The sequence below is a fragment of the Vicugna pacos genome, chromosome 20 (assembly GCF_048564905.1).
Source record: "Vicugna pacos chromosome 20, VicPac4, whole genome shotgun sequence".
In the NCBI taxonomy this organism is placed as follows: domain Eukaryota; kingdom Metazoa; phylum Chordata; class Mammalia; order Artiodactyla; family Camelidae; genus Vicugna; species Vicugna pacos.
The window spans coordinates 15,314,320-15,328,134 of NC_133006.1; the positions used below are offsets into that span (position 1 = coordinate 15,314,320).

At 44.0% G+C, this 13,815-nt stretch overlaps 1 protein-coding gene across 3 annotated transcripts in view; it reads right to left on the reverse strand.

Moving 5' to 3' along the window:
• The window catches only part of BICRAL (BICRA like chromatin remodeling complex associated protein), an 84,642-nt gene that overhangs the window by 58,154 nt on the left and 12,673 nt on the right, over positions 1-13,815 (reverse strand). For 2 of the 3 annotated variants that reach the window (XM_072944985.1, XM_072944984.1), the window contains one exon: positions 5,016-5,271. The gene's annotated coding sequence lies outside the window, so the exon portion shown is untranslated. Of the gene's footprint in view, positions 1-3,422; positions 4,408-5,015; positions 5,272-13,815 lie in introns of those variants that run through there. The other variant, XM_072944986.1, reaches the window with a different exon arrangement.

The window sequence follows — 13,815 nt, forward strand, 5'->3', positions numbered from 1 at the left end:
ATATTATTTCCAGCCTACTTGAAAATGCTCTTATATTTACTACCATTAAAACAAAAAGGCGCTCCCTTATGACTAGGACATTGTGCTATACACCAGAAATTGACACACTGTAATTGACTATACTTCAATTTAAAAAAAGTGCTTCCTTGACCCTACCTCTCTCTCCAACCACTACTGTGCAGTTTCTGTCCTCAGTTTATGGCAAAGCAAGCAGTTGATGTTCACCTCACTCCCATTCTCTCAGTGCATTCCAATCTGGCTTCTGTCTCCATATGCCACTGAAGCTACTTGTCAAGACAGCCAAATCCAAGTGGAATTTCTCTATCCTCACTGTTTAACTTCTCAGCAGTATTTGGCAGAGCAGACCATTCTCTCTTTTCTTGCAAAGAATAATTCACTGTCCCGCTTTAATGCTAAACTCTCCCAGTCTCCTTTGCCCAACCTTAACCCATTGGTACTTTTAGCTTAGGCCAGGAACTTGAAGGCATCCTTGGTCCCTCCCTCCCTCCCACAGCCAACCTATTAAGCAAATACTGATTCAACCTCCAAAATATACCTGAAACCCATCATCTACTCCGCTCCATCTTCACTGCCACTGTACTTGCCTAAGATACTATCAGTCTTGAGCTGACCTCAAGTTAGCCCCCTAACTGCCCTCTCTGCTTCCTCTCTTCCTCCGAACAGCAGCCAGTGATATTTAAAAACACATACCACTGCCCTAATTAAAGTCCTACAATAGCTTCTCATTTTCATTAAAATAACATCCCCAAACTCCTGTACACCCTAATACAAGAGGCCTTGTGTGACCTTGCCAACTCCAACTCATTCCATTCTCCTCCTGCTGCTCTCCATTCTAACACATAGGCCCTTCTGGGCCTTTCAGGTCTTTGCACTTGTCCCCAGGCCAGGAATGTCTCCCCAGCTTTTCACACGGCTAATATAAGCTCACGTTTCAATTCTCCGCTCAAATGTCACCTTTTCAAGGGACACTCCTTGACTCTTACTAGCCATTCCCTACGACACACTTTTGTAGCTCCAACAGATTATTAATCTCTTAATTTTTCTTAATCTCTAACTACCTTGAATATTTGTGTTTACTTATTTCCCATTTTCCCCACTATACTATAAATTCCATGAGGGCAGAGATCTTGTCTGTCCTGAATTCCACTAAAGGCTACTTTAAAATAAAGAATCTACTCTTTCCCTCTGAGCAGGTTTACTTTAGATTTCCTCTCCTTTCAAGCTTTATAGGATTTAGTCAAAGAATATAATTACTTTGGCATTCACCACATAAAACAAGGGGAGAAAAACCACAGGGGACAGCCAAAGACTAGAACTCCACCCACCCACTAGTCTAGACAGAACAGACTGCACACAGGTATTCAACAGCTGCCCTTTAGAAAACTTTTCAAAATGTGGAACAGAGAAGTGTGGATAAATGCAAAGATCATATAATTTTGACACCTGCACCAAAAATCAAAGTTTTCATTCTCTCGAGCAATTACTAAATACAACAGTGACTTCAGAATAAAAAAATAAAAGCACAAAATAACTAAAGTATGTGGTCCTTGCTCCAGAGAGGTGAATGATTTCATCACTGATGTGGTTCTCTCTCATGTTGGTCTGGCTGGCTATTCATCAGCTGCTCTGGGTGTTTCTTCCTGACTTTCTGTGTCTTTAATATGCATATTGTTCTCATCAAGCCGTGGGTTTACACTAACTTCCCCATCCTACTTCCTAAAACCTAAGACAGCTTCGCAATTCAAAATTCTCAGTAGAATGAAATGATAGTTTTTAAAAAGCACTGGTATTTTAAAGCCTTAGGATATTTCAAACTTGCTTTCTGCAAGGAAAATTTCAAAAATTTGATAAATGGCAGAGAAAAATAAAAGTGAGAATAATGTGAGCAATAAAACTGTGCTGAAGCTCAAAATGATATGGGCCTCAAGCTTCATATTCCAGTTCAAAAAAGCCAGCAGCACAGTGCATAGTGTAGTATAGTGCTGTTCTGAATGTATGTCTGTGCTACAATGGAATCATCTGCAGAGCGCTGGAATTACAGGGTCCTACACATTTGGATTTAGGGGATCCTACATGAGCCATGAGCCAGAATTTCAAAATTGGAGGTTGTTAGGAGCATCAAGAAGTTGAAAGTCAGAGTCTTAAAACTGAGATTGCCCAAAACATTAGACCTTTAGGGAAAAAAAAACCCATCTGTCCTTAACAATGGATGTTACAAATCTGTATTGTAAAACATCTTCCCAGTTGATTCTAATGCTTAGATTTGGAAACCACAGGTATTGAGGCAAAAAACACAGCTTTAGGGATCCACTCAATTCTACCACTTAAAACTGCAAGAGACCTTGAACAACTCCACTACCTCGGCAAACATTGTTAGTTCCTCCCCTGGTAAATAGATAATAAAAATCAATACTGTAGAACTGATACAACAAACAGGCATTAAAAAAAAGCACCAAAGTCCTGGCATATAAGTGTTCAATACATGATAGGTTTTAAAGGGCCTAAAACATCTACTACAGTGTTTGTAAACACAAGGACACACTTAATGGTGCCACTATGTTACTTTCATCCACTAGATATTAACTATTTACTTTCTATCTCTGTGGACTCCTAGAGAGATTAGAGCTTTACAGACTTTTTTCTCAAGAATCTTTTCAGTAACAATTGAAAACAAAGTTAAAACCCACACATATCTTAACACACAGCTAGTACAGGGCATATAAATACTTATATGGATGCTTTTAAGGAGACAATAAGTGGGAGAATGAAGAAGTCTGATATTGACGAGAAAGAGATGATCCAAAACAAAATGCAACTATTTTTCTTTTTAGAAAGGGAAAGGAAGAAAGTCTCGGGAGTGTTTCAAAGCGAGTTTAATTTTTCAGATCAGAGTTCTAAGAAACTGTCTTAATTTACTATCATTTGGGATAGGTAATACGAAAGCCAACAATAAGTTTCAAATGACAGGAACCCATCACCTTCCCACAATTTGACAACTAGAGAAATGTCTCTCCAGGGTTGTTTGAAAACACAACTAAAAAAATAAAACTAACGTGGGTACTATAGAGAACCATGTTACTGGAAAACAGACAGACTCTGCCTTCGACTTTTTTTTTTTTTCTCCTCGAATTTTGTAGCTTGGTTTGACTCTGTTCAAAATTAACTAGAGGAGGATGAAGGAAAACCCTCCATGCCCTGTCCCGAGCCAGGCCGGGGAAGAAAAAGCAATCCAGTTTCAGGCCGAGGGAAGGCGACGGAAAGCCCTCCCCTCCAATTTTTGGCTGGGGGGATGCGGGTTCAGGGAGGGAACCCCTCGGTTGCAAGGCTCGACCCTCAGCCCACTTCCTTTCTCAAACACAAGTGGTAAAAGGGACAAGACGCCGCCAGCCCCAGCCCCTTACCCTACGGGCCGGCGGCCTCATCTTTTGAGTCTGGGGACCCCGGGAAGGACCGGGCAACGCGGCCCCGGGCCCATGCACACGTAGCCCCGACACCCCGGACCTCCCGGCGCTCGGGCCGGCGAAGCGTCCACGAAGGGCGCCGCCCGAGCTGCCAGGGAAGATGGCGCCCGCGGAGCAACTGCGCCACCAGCCCTGGCGACGGGCCAGGCCCAGCGCCATCTTAGCGCCTTCCAACCGCTCCCCGACCCCACCCCACACAACCCCGCAAGAGCCCGCATCCGGAGCGATCCGGGGAGAGGGCGAGAACCGCGTCAGGCCCGCGCACTCTCGGCCAAAAGAGTGCCACCCAGCCTCTTGTCTCTTCAGACTGGTCGCGCGGGCCCCGAAGGAGGCGCCTGGCTGGGCCGTGGGTCCTCCGCGCGGCGCAAAGGCTCGTCAGGGCCCGGCCGCGGGTCGTCGGCGCTGCTTCGGGCCCAGGCAGCGAGGCGACAGGGAAGGGCCGGTGCAGCCGGCAGGCGCGCACCGGGAACTGGGCTGGACCGGGAACTGGGCACCGGGCCGCGGCGGCAGGCCGGCCCCGAGCTCTCCCTGCCGCGGCCCGGCCCGGCCCCGCTCTCTCCGCCGCGGCCGCCCGCAGGAGCGGCGGGAAGGAGGAGGAAGCCAGGATGAAAAATAAACCCTGTCCCTGCCGTCGCCTCCCTCCCACCCGCTCCCCTCCCCCTCAAGACGCGGGGTCCATTTTGCCGAGAAGAAAGAAAATGCGATTCACACCCAAGAGCTTCCGAGAGAGAAAAGAAACGAGGGGGGGAAAACCGAGGGGAGGAGATTGGAAAAGCTTATTTTTCTTCCTCGCCCGCCGTCACTCCTGGCCCTCCCTGCCCCCTGCTCGCGGCCCCGCCGCGCTGTCCTCCCCTCGCCGAGCCTCGCTCCCTCCTTCCCGGCTCCCGGCGGCTCCGGGGTGGGGGGGCGGAAAACACACTCACACTCGCACACAACTAATTTTAAACCGGCTCAATCAATGAGTCATTAAAAGGCTTCCCTCCCCTCTCCTCCCCACCACCAACCGCCACGCCACCCCCCTTCCCAGGCTCTCCCTCTCCCCGCTCCAGAAATTTGCATCCGCGGAAAGGGAAAAAAAAAAAAAGGCGCTGGGGCCCCCACCCCGTCGAGGCGCCCCCAGCCCGGCCCCGCCGCCCCCTGCCCGCCCGCGCCCCCGCCCGAGACACTGAACTTGGTCTTCCCGGGGCCCGGGCATCGCTGGGAAAGGCATAAACACTCGATTCCCCTTTTCTCCGTGTCCATTAAACATCCACCCACCACCACCATCACCCACCCACAACCCCCCCCCCAAAAAAAAAACACAGCCTTAGCCAATAGCTCTCTGGGCTGAAACCTAATATCCTGGTTTTGGCAACTCGGTGTTTAATTTGCTCCTCTTTCTTTTCTATCTGTCTGGAGATAGATCTCTAGCCCCCCCTCCCTCGCATTTCCCCTCCCCGAAGGAAAGAGGCAGAGGAAGGAGGTTGTGTGTGTTTTTTTTTTCTCCTTGAAATTTTTATCACAAAATTATAATACACTCAAAGGGAAACTCACCGTCATGAAAAAGCAGTGCCTTGTCAACGGGGTTTCTGCGCCATCGCACCAGGGGCGGCGGCGGCGGGCGCGGGGCGCGGGGCGCGGGCGCGGGAGCTCCCGGCCGAGCGGCGCCGGCCACACGCGCTCCGCTCTCTCTCTCGCTCACCCCCGCGCCGGGCGGCGGGCGCCCGCTCCCCGCGCCCGCCCGGCCTTCATGCTCTGCGCCCGGGCAAACCGCTCGCCTGCTCGTCTACCTCCAAACTTCGGTTCTTGCCTAGCAAAAAATGTGGAGATTAGAATTTTTTAATTAAAAAAAATGTTTCTTTAAAGAAAAATCAAGCTCCAGAGCTGTTAATTCCTGTTTCCTTTGGGATTCTTTTTAACTTCAAGAAATGTAGTGGTTTATTCAAGAAACAGGGTTTTTTGGCTTTTTTTTTTTTTTAAAGATCTACAAGATGCGTGCTATTCTCCGCAGGCGCCCTGCACACACATATACACGCACACACACAAACACACACACACACACTCTCTCCAGTTTTAGCTCGACGCGGTGGCGGGTGGTTAAAAACAAAAAAACACAGTATTTGTTTAGAACTCTAATTAGACCAAGTCCCATTAAACCTTTTTTGCATATGCTTCTTTAAAAAAAAAAAACGAAAACATCACTTTTAACTTAGTTATATGGCAAGTAACTGATTCATTCTAACTTTTATATCTACTAAGCTTTCCTTTGCGACACCCTATTTACATTCCAAAATGCTGTGAAACCTTATCTGTAAACCTGTGTGTCATTATAAAGAAAAGAAAAAAACAAACAAACAAAAAACTTCAGCGGCCAAGATGAAGGTGAGGAGCTAAGTCACTCTCAAAATATCCAATTCCCACTGCTTTCTCTTTTTACAGATATCCTTTATCACCACATTTGTCGAATTTTCATTACGTGATTCCCCAGCCTTAAAAAGACATTCAGTGAAATGAAACAGGTTAAAAAAAAGAGGGAGAGAGCTATCCAGCCTTTTAACACTCTTTAGTCCTAGTCCAAGTATAATTATCACTGTTTTTAATCTCAAATCTCGAATTGTTGAGACATCTCCATAAACCATCCAGCACCCAGAGTAGTTAAATAAATGTTAATTATGACAGTGTGGATTGGGAGTGGGGGCCTTTGTGGTCTATGTTGATTACATTTATTTTTCCTGTAAATGCCCACAAAAATATAGTTAGGGGGATTGTTGTCTTTTATTTTACATAAACATCAAGGTAAAGATGAATTGTACGAGCAGGTGAATCAGATTTTTAAAAATCTTAAGTAAGCTCCAGAAATATTCTAAAATTATTTTAAGTTATTTTGTAATACATATAGCTGAATAAACAGAATGCTCAAACCCATGTCCCCCAGATATTTGGTGAGTTCCATATAAAATTATCCCTAGATTTAAATTATTTAACTGAAATTGGTTAGTTTCTAATATAATATCACCTTAGCATTTCATAGTAGCACACCTTGCTTGCTTTTATAAGGATACTGTAACTATTACTATTTTATTGCACAAAATAGATATGTCAAGGTTGGCATACAATGTTGTGATATTCGAAATAGAAGATCTTTTAAAAAAACAAACCATATCTTGTTCTAGTAACTGCCACCCTCTCATTCACAATGTGTGCTTTGTATTTATATGTGCCTGAATAATACAGTGATTTAGTATCACATAGTATCATGGAGGTGTTTTCTCAGATGTGTGTTGTACTTCACAAACAGCCAAGGCCTTCCTGGAACAGTAGTTTTTGCATAAATTAGCATATTTCTCTACACTTGACAGTTGGACCAACCAGTTTTCTAATTGGCTTGAGAAATTTCGAAACATGTTTTAAAGTGCCTTTGGATTGGCTGGAGTTTAATTATAATACACATTTCGAAGAATTACATTTCAAAAGAGTCCATGGATTATTCGCAATCAGGGCCCATCAGGCAAGTTTTATGGCTGTTGCTCCACAGCTCCAAAGAAATATTAATGGATTTCAGAAAGCTGTTCTCCTAAGTAGGCCAAAACCCCTAAGAAACACAAATCTGACTGAAAGATCACCTTCTAAAACTGAATTTATATACTCATAAAGAGTATGACATTGTAGACTTTTTAATGAAGCACTGACATTTATTGAGGGCCTACTAAGTGCCACCAGGCATTATTCTAGATACTTTATTACTATATTATACCTTATTGCATGAAACTTCATGTAGACCCATAGAATTGTGTTTAATTATCCAGATTTTTGCAGATAATGCTCCCAATGGTTTCAGTAATCTGCCTGAGGTCATCGGTCTAAAGGCTGGTGGGGGAACCCAGGCCTGGTTGACTCTGTAACTCACCCTCTCTTCAAGGCCCCAAAAGGATCCTGGGAACAAGCAGTCCCTGATGTTTCAATAGACTCAAAGTTTAGTGGTGTGGCATAGGCAGAGGGGACCACCCTCTAATTAGGGAAGACCTACTTTGAGAGTGCTAGTCATCAAATCTAATTTAAAATATTGGGGGGTGTCACAATATACCAGGACAACAGTGGGGAGAATCTCAGATTTACCAGGTAACACCAAAATTGAAATCATTTAAAAAAGTTTTAAGTTATGGTTTATAGAGACAGGATTTTTGTATCTGAATGCAAGATAAGGAAATCTTTAAAGAGGAAAGTTCTTAAAATGGCTTGACTGTATGCAAATAATTCGTGTTGCCTACAATTTAATTATGTACAATTAAATGGTCACTCCTATGGTTTCCATCTGTGTATGTGACCCACAAAGAAGGGCAATTGGACACAGAAAAAGAAAAAGATGTAATTATAATTGAAATGTTCTAGCATTGGGCCTGTAAACAAACAGACCCAATGTCCACTTAACAAATGAAAGTGGAAATGTTTCTTTTTTCTTGTGTTCTTCCTCCAAATGTTCCCCTGGGTTGGTTGGCCATTCTCAGAGGGGGAAAATGCAAATGCTGGAGATTAACTGGTGATACGCATGATCAGATGTGTCCAGATCACAGAAATCTGAAATATACCCATTGAGTTAGCAAGTGCTCTAAACAGCATTTGTGAAACAAAACTTTTGAAGTTCTCAATGTGTATAAATAAGATACAGGTACATACTTTTATCTGTACCTATAGAGGTATTTATATTCTGAGGTTTAAATGCACTGGCTCTGTACTCAGACTGACCTGGGGTCAAATTCCACCTTTGTCACACACCAGGTGTGTGGCTCTGGGCAAGTCACTTCACCCCTCACAGCTTCAACTTCCTCATCTATAAAACGGGGATAATTATAGTACTCACATCTGAGAGTTATTTTAAGGATTCAGGAACCAGTTCACAGAAAATATTTAGTATGGTGTCTGAAACATAATGAGAAGTCAATACATTCAGCGAATATTCTTCCACCTCACTTTAGTTATGTGTCAGGTTGAACCACATAAAATCTTCCCATGTAAATTTCCAATAGTAATCACACATGATTCAACCACATATATCTCACTTAGGTTCTCTCCTGGATAGGGAGCTCCTCAAGGGCACTTTATTTTCTAAGGGCCTACCAGATTATTTTGTATATAATTAGCTTGCAGCCAGTACTTGCAGAATAAAAGAAAAATAGCCCAGTCCACAGATGTATAAGAATACAAGGGATAAGTGTATCTCTACCTAGACACACACACACACACACACACATATATATATAGAAAACAAATAATACAGTAAGTTTCCCTAAACCACATAAAACCATTGCCCAGTTGATCCCAGGCAGTATTGCCTAATGACTTACAAGTTCTTCCTCTCTCTCTCTCATCAGTTAGAGCTTTATAACTGCCACTTTTTAGCCATGTGACCTTGGCCTATTTTTTTTTTTTTAACTTCTCTCACCTCAGTTTACTCATATGTAAGAAGAACGTGATAATACCTGTACCTCAGGTCAGTAGAGGGAGAGTTAAATGATCTGAGATATGCAAATCCCTTGCTTTAGTGCCTGGTGTTACAGTGAATATTTAATAATAGTTGCCATTATTGTTGTGGTTAATACTATTATTAGAAATAATGTGGAATTGTTTTCAAAGCAATGGTAAATAAGCAATTGACTGGAGTGATTACAAATGTTTTCAATACCTTGCCTACATTATTATTTTATTTGATACATGAACATAAACACTTTAAATCATCTTTGTAGAGACTAAGGTTATTCTAGTCATGACACATTTCAAGCTGATTATTTTCCTTGACAGACTTAAAAAAAAATCTGAACTCCTACAAGCTTCTAGTACAAGGATAAGGAGTATAGCAGAACTGTTGGGGGGAAAAAAAAAGTCATCAGCACTCCCACTGGCCTTGCTGTCTCCCACATCCAGCCTGCTCCCCCACAGAGTGTGTGAGGGGGAGGACAGTCATCAGGTTAGGGGGACACCACGTGCCTCTGGAAGGCATGGCTGGGTGGCAGCCCTCACCAGCCCTCAGGCCCCTGTGGGGCTCTGCCACAACTCCCAACCTCTCCTAAACAGAGCATCTCTCCACTCCACCAGGCCCAGGAGGATGGGTGGTTGTCGAGGCAGCAGAAGAGGTCTCATAAGCTCAGAATTTGGTGAGCCTTCAAGATAGGATACCTATACAAAAGGGCTTGCTCAATAAATGTCAGTGTCCATCCTGAAAATGAAACTACTAAGAAGTAAGACATCTGAGGAAGGGACCACCCCTAAAGGTGACTCATAAATACAAGTAGAGGACAAAGAAATAAGCAGGTACTAAGCAGGCACCAAGATATATCCTCAATACTGAAGGAAAAAAACTGAGGGAGTAGAGACACTGTATCACCTCCATGAGTATTTTGATCTCTAAAGAGCCACATTCTTATATGAGCACAGGAAAGTTAATCAGGCAACTTGAGAACTCAGGAAATACTCCTCAAACCATATAATTCTCTCTTTCCTAAATCTTCTAATTACTAGTGCCATTTCCCAGGTACTCTAACACTGAGCAAAGGTTCAAGTCCTTTTGTACCCCAAAAAGTTTAGACATTTCCTTCACTGTAAATCATGCCAATCAATTAGCAGTTGGATATATTGATCAGTCCCTTGTGAGTCAGATTAACTTGAGTCAGGACTAAGACAATCAGCAGGTGGGCAATCAGAGCAAAGGACATATACTCTCTACATGTTTTAGGATCATCTGTGATTCCCTCTTAATCTCTTACCTCCCTTAACCCATGTAACCCACCTCCAAAATCTCCCTTGAATCCAGCCCATCTCCTCCACCAACTGCCTCACCTAAATGCAGGTCCTCATCTCTTGCTTGGCCTCCCACTTTTACTCCCCTCCAATTATTCTTCTGTCTAAATGACTACAAAAAAAAATCACCTTTAAAAACCCGGTGTTGTTCATATCATACCTCCATCAGCACCTCACTGCCCGGGGAAGCTTATTAGAAATACAGACTCCCAAGGCCAAACCCATCACTGGAGAAATGGAATTTTGGGGGAGAACTGAGGTCCTGATATTATTTGTATTTTCTAGTGTCATTAGCTCCACCTGCCCTCCCAGGTGCACCCCCCCAGCCGCTCCTCTCCCTGTACCCTGCAGTCCAATCACAGAGAATACCTGCCTGCAAACAAATGTCTCCATTTGGGTATATACTTTTCCTTCTGCCTGGAATGCCCTTCTGCTTCTGGGGCAAACCCACCATTCCCACCATTCTCCAAGGTCCAGTTCAAATGCCACCTCCTCCAGGAAGCCTTCCTCCATCCCCTACATCAGTGGCTTTCAAACATCTTTGCCTGAGACTCAATCTCAAGAGATTTCACATTACAATGCAATTATGTAACTGAAACGAAGGTTTCAGAAAACAATATCTAAGCTCACTACAGAGGATGCAACTTGATCTATTTCATTTTACTATCCCATTTAAAAACATGCTGTTTGCCACCTTATAACGGATTTCATGATCCACTAATGGAGGCACTCCTCATTTGAAAAATACTGCTTAAAGTGAATGAGTGACTCCTTTCTCTATGCATGTAATACGTACTCTATTACACTATTTATAACAATCTACAGTAATGGTCTGTTTACAGTCTGTCTTCACCCCCCACTTTCCTCCCCCAAATATGCACACACCACAAGGAAGTCAGCATATCTGGGCAGTTACCCAACCGTTGACAAATGCAGAAATTAGAATATTGGAGAAGGAATAATTTGATTGCTTTTGCTTGTGTCTAATTTTTTTTTCCATTTCTGGTTATGGTTCACAGAATAATCCATCAGCATCTCCCAAGAGGCTGAGCCTGGAAATCATATTAGCTTCAACCCTTAAGTTAACAGCAATTAAAAAAAAAAAAAGCTGCTGTATTTCACTACAATTTAACCAAGGTGTAAATTTTTCTTCCTCTCAAAAACAAAAACCACGTATAGGCAAAACCAATCAGAAAATATTTTGTCGGGTTGCTAGCTTGCCAAGATAGTGCAAATGTGGGCAAACAAATCTCTTACTTAGATACTTAAAGCAAATACTCAAAAACCTCAAAACCCTCCTTCCGTACCACTTCAGAAAGGAAACCTCCCCTCCCGCAGGGCGGGTGCAGATATAGAGGCCTTTCTATCTGTGCTGCCTAGAGCCCCACGTCTCACTAGGCTGTGCCCATCAACACAAGCACATGAAAAAAGTAGGGAAAAAACAAGAACAAAACCAAAAAGAAACCAGAGCAGCTAAAAGGAACCGCGGTAACGAACCCGGGCAGCAAGTTCCGGTGCGAACTGTACCTGCGATGGATGCGCGGGGGAGACAGCGGGCCGCAGGGGGAGGGCTCCCTTTTCTGCAGCACGTGGCTCCATCGACAGGAAACCTGCCTGCAACACCCCCCAACTCTGCGCACCGCTCATTTGCGGCATCGTCATTTGTGTGATGCTAATTTGCTCAGTGTCCTCCTAAACGTACTGAGAGAGATTCAGTGAAAATACGGTGTGGGCTGGTGGCTCTGGCCCTAAGACAGGCTGGGAGTGGAGGAGGGATGGCACCAAGTGTGGTGGAATGCTCTGGGGGCCAGGGGACAGAGCAGGCAACTCCGTCCAAGGAGAGCAGGGAAGACGAGTCACTTAAGAGCTGGGTTTTAAAGGATGAATAAGAGTTCTCCAAACCGTGAGGGGAAGGAGAAGAGAGGAGAGAGCTCCAGGTGGAGGAACTTTAGGCAGGGAAGCCATTAATCAATATAAATGGGAGGAGGGGGGAGGTAGCTCCAGACAGATAGATGGTGAGGGGCTTTGTTGCTCATGGCCAAGAGTATGGATGCAGTCTTTAGGCTGCGTTTTCCACACTGCAGGTCACAATGTGACTGATTGCGAAATCCATGAGACTTGGACCGGCTTTCATAAAAATTGAAACTGCCTAGAATAGAAAATAACTAATACATTGTGGATAGTGAAGGTGTAAACTCTTTTGTGAAGTTTGTTTCCATTATAAAAGTGTCTATGTACTGATTTGTGATGTAAAATGTATTTCTTACTGTGGTGGTGATTTAAAAATTTTCAGAAAAAAAAAAACAAAACCAAAAACTCCATCTGGGCAAAAAGGGGCCTCACTTAAGGGGAGTGGTAGAGCACATGTCTAGCATTCATGAGGTCCTGGGTTCGATCCCCAGTACCTTCAGTAAAAACAAATAAATAAAACTAATTACCACCCCCCACCACCAAATAAAATAAAGTAAAAAGGGGATTCACTTGAGGATGGTTAACTGCTATGAGCAGATCTAAATTCTATTAGGATAAGTGTGGCGGCTCAGGGGACACAGTGGTGGTGTTTTTATAAGTCTTCCCACTACCATCGTGAGCTCAAGGACAGGAACTCTGTGTCACACAGCTCTCCATTCCTAGCACCTGGCACACAAGTAGGCACTAAATACATGTTTGTTGATTGAATATGGTAACTAATCTTCAAGATAATTCCCAAAGAGCCTCATCTCTTGGCATTCTCGCCTTTGTGTATCCTCCTCCCATGCTGTACCAGGCTTGGTCTGTGTGACCAATAGAATAGGACAGAAGTGATTATCATTTCTGAGGTTAGGTTATAAAAGGCTGCAGCTTCCATTTTAGGGGCTCTTTTGGAACACTGGAGGGGAATTCAGATGCCTCGTCCTAAGGACACCCAACCTATGCAGAGACAGGGAGACCCACAGAGCCAGGAAATGAGGTCTCCAGCCAACAGCCAGTGAGGAAAGGAGGCTTTCTCTGGGTCATGGAAGCAGATCACCCCCCCAGCCCACCCTTCACAGGATTACAGCCCCAGGGCACAGCTGGACTACAATCTCATGAGAAACCCTGAGGCAGAAACATTCATGGAAGCTGTTCCTGGGTTCTGAACCCACAGAACTGCATAATAATAAGCACTTGTTTTAAGCTGGTAAGTCTTGGAGTACTTTGTTACACAGCAAAAGACAACTAGTACACTGAATTATTCATGAAGTCTAGAAGAACTGAACGAGAACACCAGTATCCTAGAGTTATCCAGTGTTTACTATCATTCTGTTTTTTCTCAAAGAATCCATCTTATCACACTTTCTGCCTGACTTGATTAGGGAGAGTCTCCCTACCCAACCTGGACCAACCGGATTCTCTCCTCTAGTATTAGTACTTGAGACACAGAAACTGGGTCAGCTGTGAGGAACAGACTGTGAGTCTGGAAAGACCAAGGGTCAAGGCCACCATTTTGGAGCAGTTATAATGGGGCCCATGCAAGTGTATTTCTAGTATTTGGGCTGGAAGATTCCTCTTCCTTATAATTATTTCCCATTTGACTTGCTTA